This window comes from Nelumbo nucifera, chromosome 5 (assembly GCF_055504915.1).
Source record: "Nelumbo nucifera cultivar China Antique chromosome 5, China Antique-T2T, whole genome shotgun sequence".
Lineage (NCBI taxonomy): Eukaryota > Viridiplantae > Streptophyta > Magnoliopsida > Proteales > Nelumbonaceae > Nelumbo > Nelumbo nucifera.
In genome coordinates this window covers 26,099,878-26,106,673 of record NC_142653.1, presented here as the reverse complement: position 1 = coordinate 26,106,673, position 6,796 = coordinate 26,099,878, and the positions used below count along the sequence as shown (strand labels likewise).

General features: G+C 38.1%; 1 pseudogene across 1 annotated transcript; it reads left to right on the top strand.

Moving 5' to 3' along the window:
* Positions 1 to 3,498: 3,498 nt before the first annotated feature.
* Positions 3,499 to 5,611, top strand: LOC104607496 (aldehyde oxidase GLOX1 pseudogene; annotated as a pseudogene). Its single transcript, XR_016076174.1, has one exon. The product of XR_016076174.1 is annotated as an aldehyde oxidase GLOX1 pseudogene (transcript).
* Positions 5,612 to 6,796: the final 1,185 nt, after the last annotated feature.

Below are 6,796 nucleotides of genomic sequence, written 5' to 3'. Positions count from 1 at the left end.
AATATATCATTGTTTAAATAAAAATTAATTGATGTAATGTCTTAAATCTATTTAAAAAACAGGTATTGTCCTATCTCATCTGCACCATTTGAGAGTGGTTGAGTAATCAGGTTAAACGACAGTTTACAAGGCTTGGTAATATGTATTAAGGAAAATTTTTGAGTAATTAGTATCCTGTACTTTGGATCTAGTGTCACTTTGGTCCCCAAACTTTAAAATGCCAGTATCCAAAATTTCAAAATATGACAATTTAGTACCTGTCGTTAACTAGAAGTTAATCAGTTGTTAAGTGATACTTTAAAAAGATACAAATGCCTTTGGAGTGTCATCTAATTTTCTTTATCAACTATCCAAACATTGACAAAAAAATTAATAATCCCAAATCCTTTATCAACGTTTTGATGGTTGATAAAGAAAATGAAATGACACTTGAAGGACATTTATGTCCTTTTCAAATGGCACTTAATAGCAGATTAACTACTAATTAATGACAGGTATTGGATTGTCAAGTTTTAAAAATTCGGATATTGAATTATCGCATTTTAAAGTTCAGGGACCAAAGTGGGACTAGGCACAGAATAGAAGGTACTAATTACTGGTCATGTTCATATAATTGCACATTGGACATCTTTATAATAATGTAAAGGATTACCAGTATTCCTGATGTGTGGCTAGATAAATCTGTACATCAATATTTTGTGGTCAGTAGATCCTAAATCAGTCGATAAAGAGGCCAAAATTTTTCAAAGCGAATGGTCATGTCAGTATTTTATGAAATTTACTTGGCTCCTGATTATGGTTGGAGAAAGCATCCAAGTAATCTCATGCAGGCAAAAGCTCTATTTATATAGCATCGAATGGTACATTAGGAATATCTCCCGTATATTTATGTTTAATTTATGGGAAAATATTCCGATTGTATTGGATTCTCATCGTCAGAGTTTCTGCTGCAGAACCCATGGTCGGAAATTTTAAATCGTAAATCGTAAATCGTAAAATTAATAGATAAAAATGCATCTGGTCCTCTCACTGGGTAGGAGCCAAGTATTTCCCGTATTTTATTGGCCCTTGCAAAGCATTGGCATTCGCTGTCAGCATTGGACAGCCTGTGCTCTCTAAACATTCTCTTAATGGCACTCGCTAGTCCATTCAACCATGCCGTCAGCACTGTTTTACACGGAATTCACAATGACTTGCGTGTCTAGAGAGAGAAAGAGAAATCACCAGCTGTGCAGCCAAAATTTCTGCCATAACTTGTCCACGTACAAAATGTGTTATTTCAGGTGGAAGAAGCCAGGTAAGACAGTCCATCATAATAATAAGGCCCACGATTTTTATATAATAGCATGTTTGAATGTGAAGAAGGGCCCAAACTTACGTGGTTGTGATTCAAAAGAGCAACTAGTGTGGTGGATCACTTTTCATGCTTGTACAAATACAAAAAAAGTATAGACAAAGCACTTCCAATCAAACAATATATATTTAACTTGTTTGGATGCTTAGCCAAAATAAAAAAAAAACCCTTGACTTTTTAACTTTTCTTCCCCTTCATATTGGCATTATTGAGGGGGGCGAAAAAGCATATGTTTATATTCTCTTCATAAAAGCAAAGAGCCAAGAGGTTTGATTCTATGCACTCATTATTTTAACTGTTGGTTTTGGATATTTAAATTTGGTCCACCACCACGGCTATTACCACCTCCAATTTCTCTTTAAGGCACTGTTCATTTTTTGAGAAAATTATTTATTTAAGTAAATGTAAGTATTTTTTGAGAAATATTTATTTACTTAAGTACATCTGTCAATATTTTTTTATCTTTCAAGTAAATAAGACAACGATTGTTTTAGTCATAGAAAGCCATTATTAAAAGATGTAATTTTGTTTCATCTAAATATTGACAACTTTTCCCCAAATAAAAAAGCTACTTATTCATCTAGGAATGGGTATCAGGGAAGATAAATTTCCTTCAAACCTTACATAAATCTGAAAAAAGAATATAGGTATCTTGATCAATAGAAACCAAAGTTCCATTAACCAATTTTTCCTCTTTTAAAATCAATGGAGCTCTAAGAATTACTAATATTTAGGAGTATTAGGATGCACCTTAACCCCAAACCGATTTAGAGACCGAGTCCCGTTCATTCAACCCGGTTGAACCAAGATCCTTGTGGATTAATTAAGAATATTAGGTCCCAAAGAAAAAAGCTTGGTTGGAATTTCCCGCCACGAAATCAAGAAACATTTTGCCATCAGCTCTTTGCATCCGCATAGACCATTAGGCCTCCAACTAGAGTATCTTTACAGTTGTCACAAATCCACCAAAAGAATATCTCCAGCCATCAAAGTCAGTGGTATGAGATGAGACTACCAGTTCTTGTTCTAATCATCTATCAAAATGTTCTTGTTCTTCTGATCAATAACTTCGCCTTTTTTCTTTCTCCATGTATACGCGTGGATCCCACTTAACTTTAGTATTGATTTCTTCATATTTTGATTTATTCCTTCGAAGAAGAATTAACGGTCCGGGTTTGTAGTTGAAATTAGAATTAGAATTGGAATCAAAATTTTTTAGAATCAGAATTAGAATGATTTAGTCCTATATAATTTGTTTAGTTCAGATAAAAATTGGAATAAGCTGAAATGGGATTTGAGGGAATGATTATTTTCTCAAATGAGGGAATGATTATTTTCTCAAATGAGATACTGAAATAAAAATAGGATTCCAATTCTATCCAATCAAACAGTTGGACCATTTCGATTTCAATTTCAGACCTCTATTCCTGTAAACCAAAAGGGCCCTAAGACTTAGAGTCGCAGGATATAACATTAATTTGATAATAACGGTGGAATATTAATGGTTCTCCTAGCTAGTGCTTTCATTCTTCATTGCAAATTAATTCATCCAAACACATGCTTCCAGTTCCAGTCGGAGAGGGAGAGGGATTTATCCCGTCGATATACAGACGAGAAGTGAGAAGTGAGAACAACATAAACCACCCATAATCTTTTTCTCTGAAGTTCTTGCTGCATTCTTAATTTGTGTAAGGTGAAGACAAACCGGCAAGACACCCGGCCCGTCCCATCTCTCTCTCTGTCTCACAGTCAATTTGGGCTGCTGCCTGGCACTGAGTTTAAAAACGACTAGCCTGTCCCAATCAAGTGATACTGATGGGGCTGCGTGGAAAGGGAAGTACAAACTAATAAAGCCAGAGCAAACGACGCCCGAATCGTCTTAACAAATACAAAATACAAGCAGCTACTTGGTGCTGTTGATTCATCATTCACCAACTCCACAACTACTACTACTTCAAAAGCCTCAGCCGTCTATTAGTCTATAATACAGAATTAATTTGAAGGAATGAAGCAAGACCCACACGTTAATCAACTGTAGATTAAAAGAAATCAAGTGAAGATGCGATTCATTTAAGTTTTGTTTCTGAATTCTAAGTTTGTTTCCTGCACGTGTTTCCAACCCGAGTATTATTATATAAGGGAGGAGCCACACAACATTCCTCTGCACCCACCCACATTCACAGCTTCTGTAATAACAAATCAAGTTCATTAATTCGTTATGCCCACTCGTACTTTGCTTTTCTCCTTGCTTGTCTGGCTGCTGCTCTTCCTTGCAGCAACACCTCGACGGAGTCTGACCCTTGCTGCCGGACGAGGCAGCTGGGAACTCCTACAGAAAAGCATTGGTATATCCGCCATGCACATGCAACTGCTTTACAATGATCGTGTTGTCATATTCGATCGTACTGACTTCGGCAAGTCAGAGCTAGCTTTGCCCCAGGGCAAGTGTCGGACCGACCCCAGTGACACCGTTCTCACGGTCGACTGCACCGCTCATTCCGCCGAATACGATGTTTCGACCAACTCGTTTCGCCCTCTCATGGTCCAAACTGACGTCTGGTGCTCTTCCGGTGTGGTCGCACCCGACGGGCGTCTCATCCAGACTGGTGGATTCAACGACGGTGAACGTTCTGTTAGAATGTTCACACCGTGCAATGGTTGTGACTGGGAAGAGAATAGGTCCGGACTCCTTGCTCGGCGGTGGTACGCAACCAACCATATATTACCAGACGGCCGCTCTATCGTAATCGGTGGACGTCGGGAATTCAATTATGAATTCTACCCAAAATCCCCGTCGACTAACAAGCTCTTCTCTCTGCCGTTTCTGTGGGAAACTAATGATCCGGGGATAGAGAATAATCTCTACCCATTTGTTCATCTTAACGTTGACGGTAACTTATTCATCTTCTCCAACAACCGAGCGATTCTACTCGACTATAACAGGAACAAAGTTGTGAAAACGTTCCCGCAAATACCTGGGGGTGATCCGAGGTGCTACCCCAGCACCGGTTCTTCAGTTCTTCTCCCTCTGAAGCACACACAGAGACCATACATTGAAGCTGAGGTTCTGGTATGCGGTGGCGCGCTGAAAGGCTCTTACGCTCAGGCGAAGAGAGGTAACTTCGTTAAAGCTCTCAACACATGTGGGAGAATCAAAATTACTGACCCGAAACCAGCTTGGTTCATGGAGACAATGCCCCTACCAAGGGTCATGGGAGACATGACAATACTTCCCAATGGCCACATCTTGATAATCAATGGAGCTGCATCAGGGACTGGTGGGTGGGAAATGGGCCGGGACCCAGTGTACAGTCCGGTGCTTTACAAACCCGATTACCCATCTGGGTCGAGATTCGAGGTGCAAAACCCCACCAAGATACCGCGTATGTACCATTCCACTGCAATCTTACTCCGGGATGGTCGGGTTCTGGTTGGAGGAAACAACCCTCATGTATTCTACAATTTCACAGGCGTCCTTTATCCAACTGACTTAAGCTTAGAGGCGTTCTCACCGGGTTATTTGGATCCGGGCCTTTTGAATGTACGCCCAAGGATTATCTATCCGTTATCTCAAGTTAAGCTCAAGTATGGGCAACGACTGAGAGTTCGGATCTCTGTTCCGGGCGCATTTGATAGCAGCCGGGTGTCGATAACAATGGTGGCTCCATCATTCACAACCCATTCATTCTCCATGAATCAAAGGCTACTGGTTCTGGATGCCGCAAGGGTGACGCCGGTGTCGGGGCCAGTGTATGACGTCGAGACGTTGATGCCCAAATCAGGTTTACTTTCACCTTCGGGCTATTATCTTCTGTTTGTGGTTCATCAGGAAGTTCCGAGCAAGGGAATTTGGATTCAAATTATGTAAATGTAGATATATAATTAATCTCTGCATTGTGTTTTCTCACATGCTTAAAAAGAAAAAGAAAAAGAAAAAGAAAATAGATATATACTCTGTGGTCGATGATGTGAAAATGCTTAGTAATTAGGAAGCCGTTAGGGAGCATTCTAACTTGATTGCTCTTATTTTGGCTACTTGTTATTGGAATGTATCAATGTAAAGCATAATATGTATTTCTTTCTTTCTTTTCGTTTTTTTTTTTTTTAAGTAAAGCATAATATGTTGTGGGATTCCTTTCTTCCGCCGTCTATATATAGGCTGTGTTTGGTTGCAGTGCAATTTTATTTGCACTAGTACAAATGTATGAGAGTGCAAATATAAAAAATGCAAATTCTTGTTTAATTTTATTTTGGATTTTACTTTATTTTGCTTCATGTCTTAATTTATTTCATTTGTATTGCAATCAAACAAATTAAGCTAAAATTTGAAACAAAAGTATGCCAAAATTTACATTCAAATCATTTGCATTGCCATGGTTTTGCATCAGTGTAAATTAGTTTGCATTGTAACCAAAGAAAAAAATGGATGATTTTGCATCAGGTAAAGCCATATGTTGCAATTTAAAAGGATTAAAAAGGGTTAAGAATAGACAAAAAAGGATATAGGTCAAATTGATAAAAAATGATTAAACAGAATTGAATGGTGATAAAGAGGATTCATGTAGTTGATGCCATATAATTAGAATAGGCATACGTAATCTGTTGCACCAAACTATACATGGCCAATCATGAGTGAACATGTGGGACTCCATGTGTATGAAACACTATCGTCGGCTCATGATGGGTCAAGTAGCCTCTGATTCACACACTCGTGTTTGTACTAGATGATAACGTGTGGGTGGTTGGGATACAACTAAGGTGTTTATTCACTTTTGACAATATTTCTCTTAGGCCTCATTCATCTATACTTGCCCAAGGAAATACATTTACCACAAAAGTTTCCCAAGTAAAATTTGTCCCGATAAGCAAGTTTCCAGTGTTCTTGTACCCTACTAATTATCTTGCGAAAGAAAGGTGAGAGGGAGATAGCGCTTATTGGCTTCAACAAGTGCACGGGAAAGTTGTTTAGCCTCATAAGAGGGTATCGGGTATGAATCAGTTACCTGGGCAGCTGATATTTACAGGACATCTATTTCTTGATTTTGAGAGGGGAAAATTGGTTAATGAGATTTTGATTAGAATCCTATGTTTTTGTTTTTCAGATTTATTTATGTAAAGACTAAAAAAAGTTTATTTTCTTGAATAAATGTATTTATTGGAATAAATAACTTACTCAAAAGAGAACGAAGCGTTAAAAATATTCTTATTTACAATAGAACCCAATATAGCAGCAACTGAACACAAGTATTATGGTCAATTTACCAATTAACCAACTTACCCCCACCCCTCACATAAATACCGGCAAATGATCACAGGTCTTAGAGTCTAAATTTGAAATTAGTTCTCTTCGTAAAAAAAAAAGAAAACGTCTTGGGTGGGGGAATTAACAAAGGATTTAAGCATTCATAATTTAATAATTGGATATATCACTGAAAAGAAACA